We start from the raw sequence: 12608 nt of genomic DNA, 5'->3' as shown, positions 1-12608 counted from the left end.
GCACATGTATACCATATCTTAAAATACTTAACTGTCTTGGAACACTTATGTTGCTTCCATAGTGTAGCTATTATAGAGTTGTAGTGAGTATGGGAGTGCCTATAGCCCTTTGAATTGGTATTTTTGCATTTTCAGGTAGATATGTAGGAGATGGATTGGTAGATCTAATTTTTATGTTTGTGAACTCTCCAAGCTGATTTCCATAAGGGCTGAATTTTCATCTACAGTATATCAGGTTTCCTTTTTCTCCATTGCCTTGCCTTTATTGTTTCTTGACTTTTCGATATGGGTCATTCTCACTGATGTTAGTATATTTGATGTTGGCTTTGATTTGCATTTTCCTGATAAATGATGATGAAAATTTTTTCATGTTTCTGTTGCCTAGATCTATGTCTTTGTTGGAGAAGCTTCTATTTAGCTCACTTTTCTCTCCATTTTTTTTTGATTGGGGTATTCGCTTTTTTATTTTTTCCCCTCTGAGTTCTATGAGTCTTTTTTTTTTTTTTTGTAATCCTGGCTGTTATCTCTTGTCATATGTATGTTATAGATATTTTCTCTTATTGTATAGGGTGTTTTTATTTTTTAATTTATTTTTACATTATTCTTCATTTTGTGCCTTTTTCCATCTCGCTTGTAATCCCTGTAGACTTTCCACCATCAATTCACCTGTGTGCCATCACCGTAGTTCTGTGCACCTTTCCCACCCCATTTTTGAACCCATCACTAAACCCACCCCTGTAAAATATCTCTGGTGTATAGTTGTTCATTGTTTTTATTTTTTCTTTATTACAATTGCTTCCCCCCACACCAGGTCCCTTACGCTGCTGCTATGAGTGAAACCATCCAGTACTTTTTCTTTCTGGCTTAGTTCACTAAGCATGATCCCTTCCAGCTCCATCCATGTTGCAGCAGAAGGCATGAGTTTATCTTTTTTGCTTGCTGAACAATATTCCATTGTGTATATGTACCATAATTTTTTAATCCAGTCATCTACTTTTGGATATTTGGGTTGATTCCATGTCTTCCCTATTGTAAATAGAACAGCAATAAACATGGGGGTGCAGGTGTCCTTTTGAATCAATGTTTTTGTGGGGTGTTTCATTTTAATGATCATTTATTTTACTGTGTGGTGAATGTTTAGTTTAATATAGTCCACTTATTTACTTTGCTTTTGTTTTCCTTCCCATAAAGTGAGTTTCAAAGAGATCTCTGAATCCAACATCTGAGAATGATTTGGCAATGTTTTCATGTCTTTGTTATGGTTTCAGGTATTGGACCCAGGATTTTAATACATTTTGAGTTAATCTTTTTGTATGGTGTAAGATAGTGGTCCAGTTTCATACTTTTGATTATTGTTACAGTTTTCCCACCGCTATTTGATGAAGAGACTTTCTATTTTTCTCCATTATACATTTTTTTACTTCATTGTCATCCATTGGCTGTCCATATAATTTGGGAAGTGTGGGTTTACTTCGGGGCTCTTGGTTCTCTTCCATTGTTCCATATGTCTCTTTTTAGTCCAAAATCATTCTTTTTTGACTACTATAGTTTAGTGGTATATTTTGAAGCCCGGATGTGGGATGTCACCACTCTTCATCTTTTTTGTGAGGATCGTTTTGGCCATTCAGAGTCTTTTGTGGTTCGATATTCATTTCAGTAATGTTTGTGCTGCTTATTTGAAGAATGTTATTGAAACCATAATAGAGAGTGTACTGAATGTATATATTGCTTTTGGTAGGATGCCCATTTTAACAATGTTTTTTTTTTTCCCAGTGTATGAGTAAGTAATATCTTTCCATTTGTTTGTGTTGTCTTCTGTTTCTTTTAAATATGGCTTATAGTTTCCACTGTATAAGTCCTTCACCTTCTTTGTTAAGTCAATACCTAGGGACTAAATTAACTCTTAGAAATTATTTTTGATGGGACTATAAAATGGAATTGTTTTCTTCTTTATTTTTCTTAATTTTTTTGGTGTGCATATGAGAACAGAGCCAATTTTTGTATATTCATTTTTGTAGTCTACCACTTCACTATATTGATTTATTGTTTCAATAGAATTTTAGTGAGTCTTTAGGATTTTTGATGTATATTATCATGCCATCTGCAAATATTGAGAGTTTTGCTTTTTCCTGCAAATTGGATTCCTTTTATATAATTTTGTTGTCTAATTTCTCTAGCTAGAATTCCCAGTACTATGTTGAATAGTAATAGTCACAGTGGATATCTTTGTGTTGTACCTGATTTCAGTGGCAAAATGTTCAGTTTTTCACTATAGAGCGTGATGTTAGCTGCGGGTTTGCATTATGACCTTTATTATGTTTAAGTATGTTCCTTCTACCCCCATTTTAAGGATTTTTATTATAAGTGGATGAACCATCTTGTCAAATGCCTTCTCTGCATCTATTAATATGATCATATGATTTTTACCTTTTCATTTATTGATATGACATACATTTATTTGTGAATGTTAAACCCCCTTGCATCTTTAGAATAAATCCCACTTGTTCATGATGTATGGTTCTCTTAATGTATTTTTGAAATTTTTTGCTGAATTATTGAAAATTTGTATACCCATGTTTTTCAGTTTTTTCCCTGTAATTTTCTTTGTTTTGTGATATCCTTTTTTGCTTTTGGTAATAGAGGAATATTAGCCTCATAAAATGTGTTTGGGAGCATTCCCGCTTCCTCAAATTTTGGGAAACATTTGAGAAGAGTAGGTATTAATTTGCCTCTGAAGTTTTGGTTGAAACCAACAATGAAGACATCTAGTCCTGGGTGTTTGCCTTTTGGGAAACTTTTGATTACTATTTCAAGTTTATTGCTTGTAATTGGTTCATTCAGGTTTTCTATTTCTTCCTGATTGTCTCAAAATGTTATATGCTTTCACAAATTTTCCCATTTCTCCTAGGTTATGCAGTTTGACTTAATGATGTTGATAGTAGTTTCTTATGATTCTATGCATTTCTGAGATATCTGCTTTAACTTCATTTTAACTTATAGGCTTATTATAGAAGTTTTCTGCCTTTATTTATGTGAACCCAGCTAGAGGTCTGTCTATTAATTTTCTGTCTTTTTTTTTTAAAAAAAACAGCAACTTTTGTTTTCATTTCTTTTTTCTGCTTATTGAAATTGTAAGGGAAAGTTATTTATTTTAGTGCTTTCTTATTCTTTTTACACAATTTATTTATTTATGCATACAGAACTGGGGTGCAAGCCAGAGGTGCAGGGGCAGTGAGAGGATTCACCAGAGACACAGTGGGGAGCAGAACAGGCACATTGATGAAGTACACTGCTGAGGGGAGCAGCAGACAACACAGGAGAAGTCTGCTGCATTATGTGGGTCACCTCCCAGCCTAAGGATCGAACTTGTGCTGAAGCATCTGTTGCTAGTTTCGTAGTGCTGCTCTTTAACCTGTTGCACCATCAGGGAGGTCCCACTTTCTTCTTCTTTGATGCAGTCCTGTATCGGCTGAAGCCTCCCCTTAGCACTGCTTTTGCTGTATCCTTAGGTTTTGCAAGTTTTTGTCATCATCTTCATTTCTCTCTGGGTATTTTTTCAATGTGTCCTTGATTTCTTTGTTAACCAATAGTCATTCAGTAACATGTTTTATTAATTTGCACCCAGTAGAAGTTTGTGTGACTTTCTTTTTGTTGTTGATTTCTAATTTTATATCATTGCAATCATAGAATTTACTTGATATGATTTCAGTATTCATGAATTTAATTGACACCTGTTTTGTGACCCAAAGTGATCTATCCTGGGGAATGTTCCATGTACACTTGCGAAGAATGCATATTCAGTTTTTAGGAATGTAGCACCCTATAAATATCTACTAAACACAACTTGTCTAGTTCCTCATTTAAGGATGTTGATCTTTTTTTGTAATTGGCATGATGAAGTCTCCTACTGATGTTGTGTTGTTGTCAATATAATTTTTAGATTCGTGAATAGATACCTTGTATTTTTTTCTTGTTCCTTTGTTTGGTACTTATGTATTAAAGTTTGAAGCCTTAATCATTGCATAGTATCCTTCCCTGTTATTGTGACCTCCTTGTAGCTGAAATTTTACTTTACCTGATATAGGTATGACTTTCCCTGCCTTTTTGTGTTTCCCATTTGCTTGTATGACTGCTCCCCAGCCATTTACTTTGAGCCTATATGACTGTCTTTGGAGCTCAGATGTGTCTCCTAGAGACTTCAGAAGGTTGGGCTTTGTTGTCTGATTCAACAGTCTTTTAGCACCTTTTGATTGATGAGATTAGTCCATTTACAGTGTGATTATTATATATGAAGGTTTGTTATGCAATTTTGTCTTTAGCTTTCTTATCCAATCTATATATCATTTTCCTTTTTCTGGCTGACTTTCTTCTCTTCAATTTAGGTAAGAAAGTTCCTTTCAACATTTCTTGTAGGTGAGGTTCAGTGTTGGCAAATTCCTAGCTTCTTTTTCTCTCTTGTAAAACATTTATTTGTCCATATCTGAAAAATAGCCTTGCAGGATGTGGTATTCTTGATTGATTTTTTTTTATTTTTGAATCTTTTGAACACTCACCCCACTCTCTTCTAGCTATAGATTTTCTTCTGCAAAGTTTGATGAAAGTTTGACAGGAATATAAATTTCCCACCTTTTTCTCCTAGTTGCCTTAAATATTCTTTCTTTTCTTGAACTTTTGGTAGTTTTATTATTCCATGTCTTGATGTGGGTCTCATTGCACTTATATAATCAGGTTCTTTTACTTGCTTGGATTTGTATATTTACTTCTTTCTCTAGGTTTGGGAAGTTTTTCTGTGTTATTATTATTTTAAATTTTATATTTCTGTCTTTTCATCCATCTTGAATTTTGTACATTACTACTATATTGAACGTCAGTAATGTGATCCTCCATTTTGGTCTATTCTACTTCCATAACTTTGTAAACTATGGAATGAGAGAAAGTGTTGACATGCCACACAAATGATAAGGGGTGGATATTGAAGATTTACAAAGAGCTTATACAACAAAAACAAAGCAAGCAACCCACTCAAAAAAATGGGCAGAAGAGCAAAAAGACACTTCTCCAAAGAATTGCAAATGGCCAACAGGTATATGAAAATCTTTTAAAAATACATCTAGCAGTTGTGTTTAAAAATATTTACTTTTCTTGCAGTTGACACTACGATATTATTTCATTATGTCTTTTAGCCTTTGCTGTCTTCCATAGGTCCTGAGGCCCAGTGTTGCAGTTGCTGAGTCAGCAGGATGGGGTGAGTTTCTGCAGGTTTCCAACTACTGGCACAAATGTGCTGGCGTTGGCAAGGCTGGTTTGTGTTTGTAGCACTACCAGTATCCTTCCTCTCTGGGGTTTAAATCCGAGACTGCACTCTCCTAAGGGTGTAAAAACAGAGCTTTTGTAAGTGAATATGGTCACCTGCCATTCTGATTCTTTGTCATCTCCCTTGTTCAATTAATGAGTGAACATGTCCACATTACAGATTGTTTTTGATGCACCTGCTGTGGATAATATGGAAAATCACTGCATAGCATCCTTTATTTCAAGGAGCTTCCAGAAAAATAATTAAATAAATGACAATGGTGAAAGTACAGGACAAACTGTAGTAGATCCCAAGTGAAAGTAAGTGTTGTAGATGTTTGAGAAGGGAGATACCTGTGAAACTAAAGGCGGCAAGTGGGGTTTCCTAGAAATAATGTTTGAGTTAGGCCTTGAAGGATTTATCCAGAATAAAGGAGGGAAAAAAACCATTTCATGGAGTGGTATAATCTAAACAAAACCAGAGGCTGATGTGACTAAGTGAATTTAGATAGCTGTGAAAATCCTATTAATGTAATCACCAAGGGGGCTTCAAATTGTGGAGTTGGTGTTTCCCCTATATTTAAACTCCTTGACTTTTGTCTTCTCCTTCTCTTACCTCAACACAATCAGTACCCTCTAGAGTCTCAATAAAACAGTATTGTGGGAAATTATTTAGTAGAAAGACTATTCTGGCAGGTAGAAAGTTTGTTCAGCCCAAATGCATGCTCCCGAAGGACTACTGCAATCTGGCCAGTAATATTCTGTGCATACTGAAGCATGTATTTATTGTTCATTATAGAAAATGAAATTTCCTAGGGAGGAAGAATGGCTTGACTTTGTAAGCAGTTTGTGGCAGAAGTCAAGTTCTATAGCTAATAAAAAAAAGTCCTGGCATCTTTAAGAGAACATTATGAGTAGCCTAAGGTAAATTCCCATTTATACAGCTGTAGGCTTAAAAGATTAGGGAAATATGCTAGGAAAGGAAACAAGTGGACAGAATATCAGACAAAAAAGCAAAAGCATGGGACTTAATCAGGAGTTAATCTTTATCACCAGCCTAGGTAAATACATAGCATTGTGATGTGTAGAGCTTTTTCTCCATCCATCTGGAACAGGGTAAATGTGGAGAAGACTCACATGGAACTGAAAGAAGTCTTTGCCATCATATTAAACAGATGCAGAACAAGTACTTTAGAAGTTCTGAAATCTAACTGGGGCCTCACTAAGAAAGCCATTCTTCACTTTTTCTTTCTAACAGATGGTGCATAAGTGTAATCTTTATTTTAATATTAGAGCTTAACTTTTTTCTGAACCCACTGAGACCCATACAGTGATTTTTTTCCAGCAATTGTAATTATTATTATTATGTCAGATGACCTGGTCTTTTGGATATTGGGTATTTATTCACTGCCAGGGACCATAGATATTGGTTGGCCCTTCTCTAGTTAGATCTCTGGACGCTAGTATCTCCTCTTCTGGCTCATAAATCCTTCTCAGTATTTCTTTGCTCTGCTTTCCCTGGTAAGGGCTTAGGAACTCTGCTGTTTCCTCTACATTGTACAAATGCATAGTCCTTATAAGATTACTCTCAGGCTCACCCTCTTTGCTCCCAACTTCAGTTCTCACTTCTCTATAGATTGCCGGAATATTTCTTAGGGCATTCGGATCTCACACCATGCCTGTCTGAGGCTTGCAGTTTTCTAGGCTATAGCTGGGGGAGCAAATCTCACATATCAGATGTTTAGATGTTCTTTTATTCCCCCAAACCTACCTGGGGTTCTCTCCTTGAATCTCAACATGGTTTCAATCATTTCCTGCTTCTGTGCCCATCTTTTCCTTCTCCGGTCTAAGAAGACTTCTCTTTTTCTATGGGATGTGAGGTTCCCTAATGTTATAGCTTGCATTCCCTTTTCTATGCTTTTATGGGAGTCCTCTAAGTTTGGTTACTGAACCTTAAAAGCCCAGTCTCTACAGTTCTGAAAATAACATTTTTTCTTTTTAAAAGGCTGACTTACAAAGTCTTTGTGTCCACACTGACTTTTAAAAGTCCAGTTAGAAACTTAAAGCTTAGCAGTGACTGCCACTTCCGGTGCAACCTTTCCTTCTTCACAAGGAGAAGCCACCGTCTGAGCTATAGGATTAATCATGGCAGTCTAGGCCACCTGTACTCAACTGGGGTTGACTTTTCAAAACCACATTTGGTAATATCTGGAGATATTTTGAATTGTCACTGCTAGAGGTTTCTGCTAGCGTGTAGAGGTCAGGAGTGCTACTAAACATCCCAAAAAGCACAGGACAGATCCCTACAATTCTGAGTGGACTTAGATTTAGAAATCACACCATGAATGACCAAGAAGGGAAAAGTGATCTTTAAAAAAGCATTTATTTATTTATTCATGCATATAAGAACTGGGGTATAGACCAGAGATGTGGGAGGTGAGAGGGATTACCAGACACAGGGTGAGGAGCAGAACAGGCAGATCTACTGAAATATACAGCTTAGGGGAGCAGCGGGCAGGTCAGGTCATGCTGCACCATGTAGGTCAGCTACCTGGCTGGGAATTGGACTCATGCTGCAGTGGATGCAGATAGCTTCATAGTGCTGTGCTTTAACCTGTTGCACCACCAAGGAGGGCCCAGAAAAGTGATCTTTTATAATGTTCCCTTGTATCGTTTAGATTGAAATGTTGAACCTGCTAAAGAGGGACCATAATCTAGCAGTCATAGGCAAACAAATAAATGCAGTAACATGTTATACATGTTGTGATCTAATAAAATTGAAGCTAGCAGGTTCTTAAAAAAATAATGATAGTTTATATTTACATCATTTTGTGCATTTTTCCATATAAGTTGTAATCCTCATGGGCTTCCCATCACCAATCACCCATGTACCATCACCATAGTCCAGTGTATTTCCCTCCACCCACTGTTTTTGATCCTACTCCCCACTCTACCCCCATAAAATATCTCTGGTATATAGCTGTTCATCATCATTATTATTATTATTATCTTGCCTGGTCCATTATATTCCAGCTATAAGTGAAACCATTGGTATTTTTCCTTTTCTTTCTGGCTTATTTCACTAAGCATGATCTTTTCCAGCTCCATCCATGTTGCTACAAAAGGCATGTGTTTATCTTTTTTTGGTTGCTGAGTAATATTCCATTGTGTATAGGTACCACATTTTTTTAATCCAGTCATCACTTTTGGGCATTTGGGTTGTTTCCTTGTCTTTTTAATAGTAAATAAAGCAGCAATAAACATGGGGATGCAGGTATCTTTTTGAATCAGTGGTTTTGTGTCTTTTGGGTAGATACCTAGGAGTGGGCTTGCTGAGTCATATGGAAGCTCCATGTTTAGCAGTTTGAGAAACTTCCAAACAGTTTTCCATAGTGGTTGTACTAGTTTGCATTCCCACTGAAGCTAGTAGGTTTTAACTCAAAATGGATTAAAGAACTAGACATATACCTGAAACATAAAATATACAGAAGAAAATATTGGTGAAACACTACATGACATACACCTCAGTAACATTTTTAAAGATACATCACCCAAAGCAAAGATGGTGAAGGAAATGATAAACAGCTGGGACTACATCAAATTAAAGAGCTTCTGTACAGCAAAAGAGACATTACACAAAACAAAGAGATAACCCACTGACAGGGAGAAATTTTTTTGCACAGAAAACTAATGATAGAGGACTGATTACGAAGACATACAAAGAGCTGGTGAAACTCAACAAAAATAAAGTAAACAACCCCATCAAAAAATGGATACAAGAGCTTCAATGGCATTTCTCCAAAGAGGAAATGCAGACGGCTAAAAGGCATATGAAAAAGATGTTCAGCATCACTTGTAATAAAGGAAATGCAAATAAAAACCACAATGAGATATCATTTCACACCAGTGAGAATGGCACATACTAAAAAAAACTAGCAAGAAGTCCGGCAATATAGCAGCAGTGTGAAGACGCCGAAATCATTACGTCCAAGTTCACACAGGAATATAAGATTAAAAACGGACTGTAGACTCACATACTACAAATTTCAACCTAAATGAGAGCATTCTGGACTCACTAGAAGGAAGATAACTGAGGGAGACTCAGCAATTGGGAAGTCTGATAGGAAAACTCCAATCTGGGATCACCCAAGCGCTCAGGTGCTAGGAAGTGCCGTGGACTGCAGGCTTGCTGCTCTTCAGCCCCTCACTAAAGCCTTGGAGGTAAAGAGGGGTGGCTCAGCTTGGTGAATGGAACCCAAGCTGTGGGGAAAGAACTGCTTAGAGTGGGCACATAGAGCCTGGGAGGTGGGGAGGAGGAACTGGCATCTGGGGCAGCTGCAAGACTTGCAGCTTTTCTAGCACTCCCTGCATCCCCCGCCCCCACAGCAGAGGATTGAAACTAGCCTCCATTAAGGCATGGTCAGGACTCAACGCCATTTTTTAAGGTGTGGTCAGCAAGACTCACAAAGCCCCAGAGGTAAAATGGGAAAAAAACCAAAAAACAAACAAACAAAAAAATGGTTAGACAGGACTCAGCCACAGGCCCAATCCTGGGAAACTGCAACAATTTTAACACTCTCCTGACCTTCCACAGGCACATCCTAGCATAGAGAGGTCCTAGGAAGTGCCTCAGACAGGGAGACTTGCTACGGGTCTACTTCTGCTTACTGCACCTACCCAAAAAACCTTTGGTAAATCCCTGGAGTTAGAGACAACTCAGTTCTGTGAGAGGACCCCAAGTGGCGGGGAAAGGCTGCTCAGGGAGAGACTGATTGGAGTGGGCACAAAGAGCCCTGGAGGCGCTGAGGGAGGACTGGTAACCTGTTCAGCTGGGAGGATTGCAGCCCTTCTGGCACTCCCTGCACCCCTGCTCCCCCACCCCCACAGCAGAGGCCTGAAAACTTGTGAGCCAGAAAGGCTCACAGTGCTCAGACAGTAAACAAAACCAATGACTGGCTCAAACACAGGCCCAGCTTGCAGGGAGACCTGCAACACCTCTAACATGCCTAATCCCTTACAGACACATCCAAACATAGAGGCAGCCCGGGACATCAGAAGGCTACAAAGATCAACAGGCATCTTCCAGAGACAAGGATTCAACGTGTTACTGGAAGAAGCTGAACAACACAAGAGACCCCTGACTTTTACTGGCTGAGACGACAGATATAATTCCACACAGTGGGGGCTGTGAAAAGAGGAGATATTGAAACAAAGCACAACTCAGAATATCCTCCACAACTGAAGTGTCTTGAAGTCCCTCAGCCATCCCAGAAGGAACTTCCAGAAAAAATGCCGGTCAATAGTAGCAACACTGTATCTCAATGAATAGAAAGTATTAGAAAATATACAACAGGGAAAAGAAGGCAAACAAATACCCAAGCAAGTCCATAGGGGAAAAATTCACCACAAAAAGATCAGTCACCAGAAAGCACCAAATAAATAGAAGAACTGCTCAGCTTACAAAGAGAGAACTCAGAATTATCATGATAAACAAACAAAAAGATGAGAGGGAGAGAAAAAAATGATATAAGGCAAGCCATCAAGGAATTGGAGAAAGAAAATAAGACATTAAAATAGGAAATAGAAGAAATGCAGGGGATGAAAAGGCCACTAAAGGAGATAAAGAATGCTGGGAAAAGTAATGAAAACAGAACAGATGAAATTGAAGAACGAATCAGCACTCTCAAAGTCACAGAAATAAAGAGAATTGAAACAGAAAAAGAAAGAAGTAAAAAGGAAAAGGAATGAAGAAACACTTCAAGAGCTATCTGTCACCATTAAGAAAGAAAACATCAGAGTTATAAGTATCCCAGAAGGTGAAAATAAAGGCCAAGGAATAGAGAAAATATTCACAAAGATAATAGAAGAGAACTTCCCTAATATGAAGGAGATGAAAGTAGACATCCAAGAAGCAAGAAGAATACCACACTACCATGACGAAAGGAGAAATACAACAAGACATATGATAGTAAAACCACCATATGATACAAGACAAGGGAAAGATAATGAGAATGACAAAAGGGAAGAAACAAATAACCTAAAAAGGGAAACCAATTACACTGACATCAGACTTCTCCGAAGAAACACTATGGGCATGACATGGACCAGCACAGCAGGAGCAGGAGACAAGTTTCAGGGATGGCAATTCTGGCGCAGGGTGGACAAGGATGAGGTTGAGTGACAGACAGACACGACTTCTAGGAGTGCATATTTGAATGTCATTTATTTTTAAGAGTGCAGAGCACTTATACAACTTTTGCAATATACAAGCAAATATAGGGGTACAATGATTCTTTCAATAGAAGCGTGACAGATAATACATTTTTTTTATTGTTTCTGAGATGTGGTCAGGGGCCCGAAACCAACCTGGGGCCCTGAGAAACCATTGTGTATTCAAGGTTCAGTGGTGCTAAACAAATACCCTATCTATCACTATTGCCTTGCTAATCCTTTTAATTGCTCTCTCCATTCTTTTACAAGCCACCTGGTATACAGGAGGTAATAGAATTAAAGATTGTAGCAGAGTTTCTCAGAATTAAATCAGTATGGAGAACAGAGGAGGCTACATTCCTTTCAAGAATATCATTAGAACGAAGCACAGTGTTCATAACATTTCTTTGGTTGAGTACATTGTGTGTCAGCAGAATCAGGAAACAAATCAAAAGTTACAGTGACCATTCGAGAATCAGCCATTTTTTTATTCCTGGAGGGCCACGTATTCCTCCTTTGTGCCCGGTACCTTGACTGTGCCAAGCTCTTAAGTATTTCTCATTTAGGCGCCGAGGGAGGGGACGTGGCAGGGACATACTCAACAAACTCCAAAGCTTCAAATGCCAACCAAGAATACTCTATCCTGCGAAGCTCTCCTTTCTCTATGAAGAAAGAATAAGGACATTTTCAGACAAACAGAAACTTCACAATTTTGTTATGACTAAATCCCCACTCCAAAAAATACTACAAGAAGCCCTCAAACCAAATCCAACAGAAGGATGAACAAGAACACTTCAAAATGAGAAATAAAAATACAAAAGATCCCAAAAAAGGGCAAATATAGGTGCCATTATATCAATATTATCTCTAAATGTGAATGGCTTAAACTCATCAATGAAAAGACAGAGTTACAGAATGGATTAAATAACAGAACCCAATGTTCTGCTGTATACAGGAAACAAATCTAACTACAAAAGATAAGAACAGATTGAAATAAAAGGATGGAAAACAATCCTACAAACAAATGGATCAAAAAAGAAGGCAGGAACAGTTAAACTTATATCAGACAAAATAGACTTCAAACTAAAAAAGGTTAAAAGAGACAC

This window comes from Condylura cristata, unplaced genomic scaffold (genome assembly GCF_000260355.1).
Source record: "Condylura cristata isolate star-nosed mole 26May11 unplaced genomic scaffold, ConCri1.0 scaffold00019, whole genome shotgun sequence".
NCBI lineage: Eukaryota > Metazoa > Chordata > Mammalia > Eulipotyphla > Talpidae > Condylura > Condylura cristata.
Note: the sequence above shows the minus strand (reverse complement) of the source record.